The sequence below is a fragment of the Lontra canadensis genome, unplaced genomic scaffold, assembly GCF_010015895.1.
Source record: "Lontra canadensis isolate GAN:19392208 unplaced genomic scaffold, GSC_riverotter_1.0 scaffold33, whole genome shotgun sequence".
Lineage (NCBI taxonomy): Eukaryota > Metazoa > Chordata > Mammalia > Carnivora > Mustelidae > Lontra > Lontra canadensis.
In genome coordinates, this window is record NW_022631027.1 from 16,463,378 (window position 1) to 16,476,294 (window position 12,917).

Consider the following 12,917-nt stretch of genomic DNA (forward strand, 5'->3'; position numbering starts at 1 on the left):
AACCTTACACAGATAAAAGCAACTTACGTTACTTCAAATGCCAACCTGTTTCTGGAAACACATGCTTTCTGGAGAGAGGATTGCTTAATGAAGTACTTGGCTACTCCATTTGTGACAAATGTATTTGAGAATGTTGTGAAATAGCCATAGATTATGGACCTCATCACACACAGGGCTATTAATGCAATGAGACATGACAGAGCATGAAATGTGCAATATCCATTCACATTGAAGGCTAAGTGCCATCAGTGCATCTATGTGTGAATTAATATAGTGTCACATACTCCTGGTCATGGAATGTCACATAGTGGTGGTGATTGGGACTATAAAATGCCTTAATCAAATAATAGTTGGAAAGAGCAAGTATATGCTGTCACATTGATGACAAGGTTTGAAAGTGTTGAGCTAAATAAATTACGCTCCACTATACTTTATTTGAACTACATTTCAATTCTAAAAAGTCTTATATATAGGACATTGAGAAAATAAAGTCAGCAGTATATCTTTTTAATTCCATTTCCAGAAATACAAACATGTAAAAATACAAATTGGATTATATTCACTTTTATGTATTTAGGAACAGAGCCATGCTCCACTGCAAGTTTTCTTCTTTCTCTCTCATATTTGTAATTTCTCTCTTATTAGCCACTTACCCGCAATCTACGTGTATGTCCTTCAGAAACTTTCATGCTTAAAATTACCTCTGTAGAACCTACAGGTCACTGTTTTTCTGCTCTTAACAGGAAACGTTCCCAAATATACTTACCAGTTACTATCACCACTTTCTTACCTCCCACTCTATCCTCAGCTGAGAACAATCATCTGTCTACCTAATATCCCTACTCCCACCTCCAATGCTAATCATTACACTGAAACTGTTTTAACTAAAGTCAACAATAATTTCTCAATTATTATAAGCACTTCTTTTCAATTTTGATTCTTGTTGGACCCCTCTTGTGTTTGACAAATTTTATTACACTCTTCTTGAAAATCTCTCCTCTCTGTTTTCCATTAGGCTACTTATACTAGGCCCCCTTCAATTTCTTTGGTTATTTCTTCTCAGCAGTCTCCCTTTCCTCTTCATACTTTTTAAATACGCCTGTTTTCCAAGATTCTGGTTTTGTCTCCTCTCCCCTTTTTAATCACATTCTGTGCCCACCCTGGGAAATTTTTTCCATATCCAGTGATTGTTATTCAAACTTCTACACTAGTCTACACTTCTCTGAGCTATGGTCTCATATATTTGCTGCCTACTAGGTATCTCCTCCTATGGGATCGCCAAATCAACACGGCCCAATCTTTTTAATTTCCTATAATCCTCATCTTAATAAATGGTTTCACCGTTAAGACATTTATCTGAGCCTAATAGCTAAGATTGTCTTGAGTTTCCCACTTTCTCTACCTCCTTCACTATAAAGGTGTATTTACTGATCACCTTCCCTAAGTAATAAGAACATTATTGGATTTATACTTGCACTCATCAATCCATGATTTTTACTAGCTCTGGATGTCATGACTTGCATCTTTATACCCAAAGAAATATTTTTGCAATAGGTAATTTTTCTTTCAATGTTTTAATATATTTTTAAATTTTGGTTAGACTCAGTGCATTAAATAAATCTATTACTCAAAATTTCTATTAGACCTTTCATGTAGCATCACTAAGTTCTTTGTTTTAAGTCATTTCTTGATTGACTATGTTTTATCAAGTATATATTTTCAAGGTTGACTCATTATTTCTCAATATCTTATATTTCACCCAGTTTGAGAATGTTATTGTGTGACTGTGTGTATTTGGTTTTGCACAATTTTATTACATATGTAATTTTATATATCCACTACTACAGTCATAATGCAAACCAGTTCTATCATCAAAAGGATGCTTCATATTGCTCTTTTATCTTTACACACACATACTTCCGACCCATGCCTGTCTTTTATTCCTAAGCACTACCAACCATTGATCAATTTTTCATTTCTATAATTCTGTCATTTCAAGTATATTATATAAATTGAGTCATAACTATGTAAATTTTTGTTTGGTTTTTAGTCAGAGTAATTCCCTTGAGATTCATCCAATTTTATGTGTCAATAATGTATTACTTTTTATTACTGGGCAATATTTCATGATACAGATATGTGCTATATATTTATGAAATAGATATATGCTATATAATCAGAAACTTTAAGATATATCAGATTTCCTGAATTTACTGTTATTGTTATTAAGGTTTATTGTACTATGGAAGAAAATCACCAACATATAAAATAGAAAGAAATATCAATCATATAAAATTAAATTTTAAATTAAAAATAATGCATTTATAAAGAAAGATGGCACTGCTACATTAAAATACTAGCTTTCAAAGCAGTTTAAAAGTTCTTCCCCCAAATCACTATGAGCCCAATATATATCTCATTATTTTAATTTTTTCATTACCATAGACAGTGAAATTCAGGTAAGAATACTGTGCTATTTTTCTAATTCTATGCAACCAGTTACCAAAACTTGGCATTTTGAAACAACACTCATTTATTATCACACAGCTCTGTTGGTCAGAAGTTCAAGTAGGCTCAATTAGGTTCTCTGTTACAAAAATTGTGAGAAAAAATTCAAAGTGTCCACTGGGCTGGACTTTTATCCGGAGGCTCTGGTGAAGAATCCACTTCTCTGCTCACTCAGGTTGTTGCAGGATTCATTTCCTTGTGGTTGTTGAACTGAGATCCTGTTTCTTTGATAACTGCCAGAGAGGTTCCACTCTTTTTCCTAAAGGTACCTCTATTTCATCCGGCATGGCCCCTTCCATCTTTGAAGTAGCAATAGCTCACTGAGTCCTTCTCATTCTTTGAATCACTCTTTCTCTTCTGCTGTCAGACTGAGAAACTTTGTTTTAAAAGGAACCCAGGGGCACCTGGGTGGCTCAGTAGGTTAAATGTCTGACTCTTGATTTCAGCTCAGGTCTTGATGTCAGGGTCATGGAACTGGCCCTGTGTTGGGCTCCATGCTAGGTGTGAAGCCTGGTTAAGATTCTCTCTCTCTCTGCTCCTCCCCTTTCCCTGCTCACATGCATGCAAGTGCACACTCCTTCTCTCTAAAAGAATAATAATAATAGCAATAAAAAAATAAAAAAAAAAAAGGGACCCAAATTAAGGTTCTGTTTAGGGCCACTAACTAACAAAGGGGCTATCAGATACCTTATACTGGGTGAGATTGTTCACAGATTTTGCTTTGCTAAGCCTAGGCCCCTGAGACACCTGCTGGGTTGTTAAGGAGTGACTTTCTCTTGTGAGCTTGTAAAATAGATCTGAGTTTCAGGACAATCATCTACATCTGATATGGAAGGCAAGGCAATCTTTAAAAATCCTCCGAAATCTGCTGGGAGAAAAAAAGGAAGTAAGTGCAACAGGAAGATAGTCTTAGAGTTCTGTGACAGGTGGGGCTACATGGGAGGGACAAGTCATGAGGGGCAGCCTTATGGGCCATTGCCCATGCCATACCCTTCAGAATGCATCCCAGGTGTGTGCTAAGCACAAAATGGATAACTATACTAGGAAGGGAAGACAATGCCAGGAAATGCAACAGTTAAACGGTCAGATCCCTGAGTGGTTATAGCCAAATTACTTTACTTAAGAAATGGAATTTGACTCTGTTTTTCATAGTGTGAAAAAGAGTTTGAATCTCTTTCTAGTTTGAGATAGTCCTCTAATCATAAGTAAGCAGGGTAAGATTCCTGTTGTCCCCACTCTGGGAGAAAAATCAGAAACAGCTGTATGAGGAACATAGACTTATAATGAATCTGCAGGGTCCACCATATAGGAAGAAAAGTCATGTCTGGATATAAAGGAATGGGCAATGCATCTTAATAGTGAATGTAGATTGAATGAATCTTTCTGAAAATACAAGTGATAAATACTGTGACTCTATTTTCAGCAAGCATTTAGATGAATCTAAGAATTCTTCCTTAAATATAAGGATCACAATGCACAGAAATGCTTACCTCACTTTGCCTGTAGAGAAAAACATTGGGCTGAGAAAAGAAATCCAGAATATCTAGACAATATAAATGACAAATTAAGATTTAATAAATAGAGAAATTCTTTATGTTCACCTTGCTGAAAGTTTTAAGCAGTTTCTAAGAGAAAGGAATTAAAGATAGAGGAACAGAAGAATTCCAGTTTTTAACCTACTGTTTTCAAAAAAACAATTGGCTTAAATTAACCATATAGTGACTATAGCCTGCATTAGTTCTTCTCAACTACACTAAAGCACCCATGTGTGTCTTGACAATAAACAAAGCTAATTAAGGGTCAGAGCCATCCAGGAACAACCTATGTGCCAGGTATTCCCCACCCATGATCTGGTGTGGAAGGAAGCATTTGAGACCATTGAAATGCATACCCTTCTTCCTAAGTGATTTCAGAATAGACAATTGGGATAACTTGTAGTTTGCTTCATATCCTTGTTTGTTTCACCAAGAGAGGAAGACGATCTGTGTCCATACCAGGCTCCAGAAAGGAGACAGAAACCACACCAATTGTTTGAAAAATGGAAATTCAATATGAAGGATTGTTAACCAGATACAATGTTTTTATGAGATAACTGAAAAGGTGAAAAGAGAAAAGAAAGGTAGCAATTATAGAAAGAGTTATTAACCCTGGAGCCGGGGGAACAAAGAGAAGGGTTTGGGATTGTTCTTGGTAATTTAGATCAATTTCTTTATCTCTAAAATGAGGCTGTTGGACTAAATTGTATCTAATGTCCATAGCTAATATTCCGCACAATCTGTGCCTTTAAATTCTGTGGTTCTATAAACATGCTCAATTAACCCTTATGGCAAAATAGCTAGGGTTGTGTTTATATTTCAGTTAAAAAAATAAGTGCTGGCATATTAGGATAATGTTATCCGTTTATAGAGTAAACCCGAAATTAAAATGACCCACCCATCATTGAACCTTATTTCTTGTTCACTTAAAAGCCATAAAAAGATGACTCTTCTATTTAGTGATTTAGGGACCCAGGGACCAAAGTCCTTCCATCTATGGGTCCCCTATTCCACCAATCATTATGCTCGTCTAAATCACAACGGAAGGAGAGAGAATACATAGTATTTACACATAGGAAGTTTTTATAGTCATGCCTTTAAATGGTGCTCATTCTTTCCACTCACATTCTATTGGTGAGAAATCAGTCCCTGTCAAGTCCAGTTGGAAGTAAGGTAGGAACATTTAGTCCTGCTATCTCCCCACTAGGAAAAGAAAGGTGTTTGGTAATGAGCTAAGAATCTCTGCCACAGGTTGCCTTATGAAAAAAATCTAAAGAAGCAACATTTTGGAGTCTAAACTTCCCAATATGAGCTGCTTAATTAATCCATGTTTTATTTTTTAAAACACATGCAAATTACTTTTATTTTTCAATAAATTAATTATTATCCTTTTTAATAACTTTCTTTAGAAGTCAACATTTCACTTAAAAATAAAATACTACATATTAATTTTGTCTTTATACCTAAACAAAATGCCCTTTTGTAGTACTAAGTTACCACCATATGCTGAAATATTCTATTTATATGTTCATGTCTCCCATTGCTATTATTTATTTATTTATTTATTTATTTATATTGCATTGCAGGAAGGGCCAGAGGAAGAGGGAGAAAAAGAATCTTAAGCAGGCTCCATGGTTAGTGCAGAGACCGACAAGAAGCTCAATCTCAGGGCCCTGAGATCAAGACCTGAGCTAAGGTCAAGAGTCAGATGCTTAACCAAATGAGGTACCCAGGCACCCCACCTTCTACTGCAATTTAAACCATTCTGTGAAGGAACAATATCTTTTTCATCTTATCTATCCTTAGCATCAAAAGGGCACAATGAAACCATTTAAACTGTTAAAAAAAGAAATGACCTCAAATGAAAATGAAGTACATGTTTTCATTTCTACATTTTATTGGAAAGGTGTCTTTTTTTTTCAGGCATCTAAACATGTACGTAGTTACCTATAACTTAGTTACATGTAAGATGTAAGATGCTTTAAAAAAATTCAGATGTTTAAGATGCCTTTAATAATGCTATTAAAGGTTTTTGTTGTCGTCATTTTGTTTCTTTTTGTTTTGTTTTGTTTTGTTTTTATTAGCAGCATTAAATTAAGTAGTCTTGGAAGCTACTACCTGTTTTCTTGGAAGAAAAACAGGACTGTGAATACACTTGTAGAAAATGTGTTCTTTCCCTAACCAAAACCAGAACCCACCACTAGAATTAATGTAATACCTTCCCTCAGTCTCATACCCCATTGTGATGGCTAGTTTTATGTGTCAGCTTGACCAAGCTAAGGGATACTGAGATAGCTAGTAAAACATTATTTCTGTGTGTAACTTTGAGAGTTTTTCTGGAAGAGATTAACTTTGACTTGGTGAACTGAGTAAAGTAGATGGTCCTCCCCAATATGGGTGTGTATCACCCTAATTTTTGAGGATCTGAATAGAACAAAAAGGCAAATTCCCTCTCTCTGAGCTGAGACATCCAATATCCTTCTTTGCTGGGACATTGGTGCTTCTAGTTCTCAGGCTCTTGGACACAGACTGGGATTTATGCCATAGGCTCCCTTGGTTCTCAGGCCTCCAGACAGACTTGGACTGAAGTAGAGCTATTCACTCTCATGGTTCTCCAATTTGTAGACTGGGGACAGTGGGACCTCCTGGTCTCCATGATTGCATAAGCCAATTCCTATAATAAGTTTATATATATATATGTATATATACATACATACATATATATGTGTATATATATATATATATGTATGTATGTATGTATATATACAGCTTCTAAGTTCTGTTTCTTTGGAGAACGCTCAGTAATATATCCATCCTTGGTGTGAAGAAGAATTAACTCTCAGGGAGTTACAAATGGTTTCACTAAAACTCACAAACTTCATTAACAGAGATGAAGAATCATACCTAGTAGGTTTGTTCCTTCCCAAATAGGGATCAAAAGTAAACCCACTAATAAATGTTTCTAAGACCTCAACTTTACCCCATTGTCTAGGGTCAAAGGAAGATCTGGAGTTCCACTTCCAATGAAGGTGAATTAATGAGTTGCCAGAATTAGCAGCCAACAAGTTCTGCCCCTTGAAAAGAGGTGTAGACCATGGAACCACGTACTTCTACTTAGGAGAATAGTGGGGAGTGACTGTTGCAGGCTAAGGTGGTAAAAGTGAAGTACAGAAGCTTGAAAGATGGTTTTTCTCTATGAGCTTTACAGACTTGAGCAGAAATTTTTTTTTTTGCCTCAATTTTTTTATCTGTAAGATGAGAAGTTTGAACTATATGAATTCTAAGTATCTTCAGTTCTAAGTGCTAATAAGCATGGTGGTTAAGAGCTTTTGCTCTGGAGAGAGAAGACCTGAAGCTGAATATTGACTCTGACTCTGTAAGCATGGGTTAGTGATTTAATCTCTCTAAATCTTAATGCCCTTATTAACAAAATGGAAATAATTGTAACGTTTTCCTTATAGGTTAGCATACTGCCTCACCTATAAAAATAGTTGAATGAAATGTAGTTTTTAAAATTTCTATTACTGGATATCAATCTCTCCAAAAATAATACTTTTTAAATACCTCAATTATGTAAAATTTGAAAATCAATAGGATTATTATGAGAGTTAAAGGAGACACCGCATATGGAATGATTCTGTATAAAATAAAGAACAGACTCTGTTATTAATTGCAAAGTATTTTTCCTTCAAGAAAATGACCTTCCTTAGTAACTGTAACTTTAATCATCACTTTTTACTCACCTGATATATATGTTATGTATGATGGGGCATTCATAAAGATCTAATCTAACAGTCTGTTCAAAACAAGGAAATGAGGATTCTTTACCAGATTCAGAAATGAGGATCAATTGGGAGATAAAAATGAATAGAGTCTTTCATTCATACAAGTGAATATTTAGATGCTAAAATATATGTCTTGGAAATAACAAGAAACACTGTAAAATGGAGAAAATCTGAGTGACCCTCTTAGGATAAGTAACACTTTTAGAGTTGTACATTTTTAGCAATGCTACAATGAAGTTGGGTTGGGGGAGGGAAGGGTGGTGGTAGTTGGGGGTCTGGGGAGTCCCTGACCACAAAAAAATAAAAAAGAGAAGAAGAAAAGGGTAAGATAAGCCTTTGTGGGAAAGGTAAAAATGAGATTGGTTGATCAGTGCTGCACGTACAAATGGATAGAAGAGAATAAGTTTATGTCAATGTTGTTTCTTACTTAGAATTAAATATGTGGTTCACCAAAGCTTTATCTCTGAAATACTAAAGTTGAAACTTTTAGTTTTCTTATGGCCACATCACAATAAATATTCACCAAACAGGAAATTAAAAAGAGATCTTCTATATGAATTGAACTATACTTTCAAATCCCTGTTTTTGATACCCAGATGTATTTAATTTTGTTGAAGGTACCAGGTACTCTGAAGTTAGATTTCACAGGAAGTTGAGATTTTCCTTTCTTTCTTGAACTCAGAGAAATTCTTCAGCAATGTAAATCCCTTTGAAGTCAGGTCGATATGCCAATGTTGAATCAAATTTTGTGAACTTCAAAGCCTACTCTGTTGTGGAGGATATCCTGGTGAGGTTAGATATTGCAAAAAGAAATGAGAATATAACTTGAACATTTTAACTAACTTGGTTTCTAAAGTAGTATTTGAGGTTTCTTATTCTGTGAATATTCATCTTTTTTATATACTTAAAATATTTAATACTATAATATTTTTACTATAATATTCCAAAATTTTACTTTATACTTTTTTATACCATAGAAGTCTGATAAACTTACTTTAGATGGGAATTTTACTTTCCTTTTATCGTACATGAAGGAGTTTTGGGAAGAACATAGAACTTAGAATCTTAGAAGTTTCATGAAGACTTCAGCTATACCCTTGGGTCAATTGTATTCAAAAATTGATTTTAAAAATCTATATTATCTAGTTTTTATAGGAATGTGTAACAACGTATGTGTAAATGTTTAATATTCAATTATAATACATTTAAAGCATTTGAGTAAAGTTGATTTCTTTTTTTCCCCATGAAACACTGAACATTTTCAGGACCATGAATGCTGAGATTAAATCATTTGATTCTTTACTCGAAGTGATGACTATGTGGGCAACATCTCCCTATTGTGTTAGAATGAGTTATTGCCATATTAAAATGCTATTATAGAGTCTTCTTAAAACAAATCAAAAGCAATTACCAAAAAAATGGCATTAAGCCTTCCAATACCACTTGAGAGCGAACATTAATTATTTAATTAAATGACCAAATCCATTCTTTATCAAATAAGTATTGAAAATCACTCTTTACTAGGTGCTATATTCATTTAAAATAAAAATACAACAACTTTACCTGTGGTGATTAGCCATGGTGGATGTGAAGATCCTGAACGCCAAGGCCAAGGAGGCCCAAGTCCAGGAGGCACTGGCAATCAACATCAGTGCAGCCCAGGAGCTGTAGGACCTCCTGAGGACCAATGTGGGGCCTAAGGACACCATGAAGATGCTTGTTTCTGGGGCTGGAGACATCAAGCTTACTAAAGGTGGTAATGTGCTCTTCATGAAATGCAAATTCAACACCTGACATTCACCTTAAAACTAAAGTAACAACAGCCCAGCATGGCATAACTGGTGATGGTACCACTTCCAAAGTCCTAGTCATTGGAGAGTTGCTGAAACAGGCTCTCTACATTTCTAAGGTCTTCATCCCAAAATAATAATGAGGATTTGAAGCTGCTAAGTTTTGGGAACAAATCAAAGTAAGCAAAGAAATGGACAGGGAAGTATTTAGAGTTGTGGCTAGAACATTTCTCTGTACTAAAGTACATGCTGAACTCGCTGATGTGTTTGGTTTTTTGTTTCTTTGCTTGCTTGTTTTTGCTGGTGTCTTAACAATAGCTGTAGTGGACTCCATTTTTGCCATTTAAAAACAAGATGAACCTATTGACCTCTCCATGGTTGAAATCATGGAGATGAAACATAACTCTGAAACTGATACAAGCCTCATCAGAGGTCTTGTTTAGGACCATGAGGTACAACATCCTGATATGAAAAAAAAAGGAGTAGAAGATGCACACATCCTTACATGCAATATGTCATTAGAATATGAGAAAACCGGAAGTGAATTCTGGCTTTTTTTAAGAAAGTGCATGAGAGAGAGAAACTCGTAAAAGCTAAAAGAAAATTCATTGAACATAGAGTTAAAAAAATAATAGAATTGAAAATCAAAGTCTGTGGTGATTCAGATAAAGGATTTGTTGTTATTAGTCAAAAGGGAATTGACCTGTTTTCCTTTAATGCTCTTGCAGAAAAAGGCATAGTAGCTCTGAGTAGAGCTAAAGGAAGAAATATAGATAGGCTGACTCTTGCTTGTGGTGGAGTAGCTCTTAATTCTTTTGATGATCTAAATCCTGACAGGGACATGCAGGACTTCTTTACATTGGGAGAAGAGAAATTCACCTTTATTGAGCAATGTAACAATCCTCACTCTGTCAGATTTGTTCAAAGCACCAAATAAGCACACACTCACTCGAATAAAAGATGCAATAAAAGGGGCACTCCAGTGTCTCAGTCAGTTAAGAGTCTGACTCTTGATTTTGGTTCAGATGTGATCTTGGGGCCCTGAGATCAAGCCCGGAGTCTAGCTTCATGTTCAGTGGGAAGTCTGCTTAGGATTCTCTTTCTCCCTCTGCCCCTCCCCTCTGCTCGCTCGCTCACTCTCTCTCTCTAAAATAAATAAATATTTTTTTTTAAAAAAGGATGCAATAAGAGACGGCTTGAGGCTGTTAAAAATGCTATTGATGAATGCTGTGTAGTTCCAGGTGCTGGGACAGCAAAGAAGCCTTGATTAACTATAAGCCCCGTGTAAAGGGCAGGGCGGAACTTGGACTTCAAGCATTTGCTGATGCATTGCTCATTATTCCCAAGGTTCTTTCTCAGAAGTCTGGTTTTGACCTTTAGGAAATGCTGACGTTCAAGTAGAACAATCAGAATCAGGTCAGCTTGTGGGTGTGGACTTGAACACAGGTGAACAAATGATAGCAGCAGAAGTCGGCATGTGAGGTAATTATTGTGTCAAGGAATAGCTTCTTCACTCCTGTGTTATGATTGTTGCCAATGTTCTCTGAGTTGATGAGATCATAGGAGCTGAAATGTCTTCTCAAAAAGGTTGAAGTTTCCTTTGTATATGTAAATCATGAAGACTCTACAGAATTATCCTAAGAATATAGCTATGGAATTTTTGTCCAAGCTTCAAATAATTTTCAAAGGATTTTTTTTCCAATACAAAAAAAAAAAAAAAAGAGAACACTGATATTCACATTCTGAAGTTCTGAAATTATAATTACACTATTTTTAAAAATTACACTACTGTGTACACACATTAAGCAGTCTGTTTTTATACAATGGAGGATGGCTTGTTTAGCTTCAGTGATAAAAAAAAATAATAATGTTAGATAAGTATGTTACCTACCTTGTTATTAAAGTTCCTTGAAAAACAAACAAACCAAAATAAATAAATAAATAAACAAACAAAATAAGTACTTCTGTCCTTATGGAGCTTATATTTTATAACATGTATATATGTAAATATATATTACATATGTAAATTATGTATATTATGGTAATACATAAAATTAAATATATAAGTATAAATATAAAATCATTTTATTTATTATAATTTATTTTAAGTAAATAATATAATGGTAGGAAGTGTTTTAGAAGAAAAGAAAACAGAGCAGAATTAGGTGTTTTAGCAGTAGAGGGAGTCCCTTGAATATAGGTTTACTTTTACACAAATTAGTAGGGTTGTCCTTAGTGAGCCTATGATATCAAAGCCAAGACTTGAAGTTGATAGAGCAAGTACTGAGAAAAACTGGGGGAGTACATCTGAAACAGAGGCAGTGACACTGGGAAGGATATAAGGCAAGAAGGGGTCACTTCATGTGTTTGATTAAGCATGGTTTGCTGGGAGCAAGGAGGAGAATACTAGGAGATGAGAAGGTGGGGTTAAGTATATATGGCCAATAAAGCTATTTTAGAACTTTTATTTATATTTTGAGTGAATTAGCAAGAGCCATGTGTGGGATTTGTGGAAAAGATGGGATTGTTTGGGATCCTATTTTGAAAGGACAGCTCTGACTGGGGAGTTGAGAATAGATAGCAGAACGACAGGAATGGAGAGGGAGACCAAAGAGAAGGTGACTGCCATCAGCAGAGGGAGGAGTGAAAGGGGATCCTGTGTGGGTGCCAGCAGTGTAGGAGGGGAAAGTGGTCAGGTGCAGATCTCACTTTGAAAGTCGAACCAGCAGAGTTTCCTGGGTGGGGGAGAAGGGGTTATATGTGGGGCATAAGAGGAAGTGAGGGTGTCACAGATGACCTGTAAATTTTTCTTTCTTCCATGGTGACAAGACCTCAGTACATTTAAAAGACAGACATATAGGTACTAACCTTAGGTATGCAGTCATCACAATTCTCATGATTTGGTCTGGCCCAGGTCATAGCATTGCATTTCTGGGATCATAGAGTATTAATCAAACTACAAGAAAAAGCTTCAGGGGTCCTATCTTCAGATATAACTTAGCACAAGTACAGCTTCTGATAGCTCAAGTTGAATGAAATTCTGCCAGCAAATTCAAAGGAAATGTTATCCCCCAGGTTTTCCTTTTTTTTTTTTTTTTTAGCCCTAATAGCTTGTTTTTAATAAAATGGATAAGTTTCAAAGAAAGAATTAAATGTATTTGAAAAAAGTGAATTGCTATGAGAGTGAAGTTTTAGGTCATTTTAATATAATTAAAATTGTCTTTTGAAAAGCATTGTATAGAATGAGTGAAATAAAATATCAAAAACAATTACTTTTAGAGTCAGTTAACACTTAAACC

The 12,917-nt window shown here is 35.3% G+C and overlaps 1 pseudogene; it reads left to right on the plus strand.

The window, feature by feature from the left end:
* Positions 1–9,406: 9,406 nt before the first annotated feature.
* On the plus strand, positions 9,407–11,210 carry LOC116873479 (annotated as a pseudogene).
* The last annotated feature ends 1,707 nt before the right edge of the window (positions 11,211–12,917 follow it).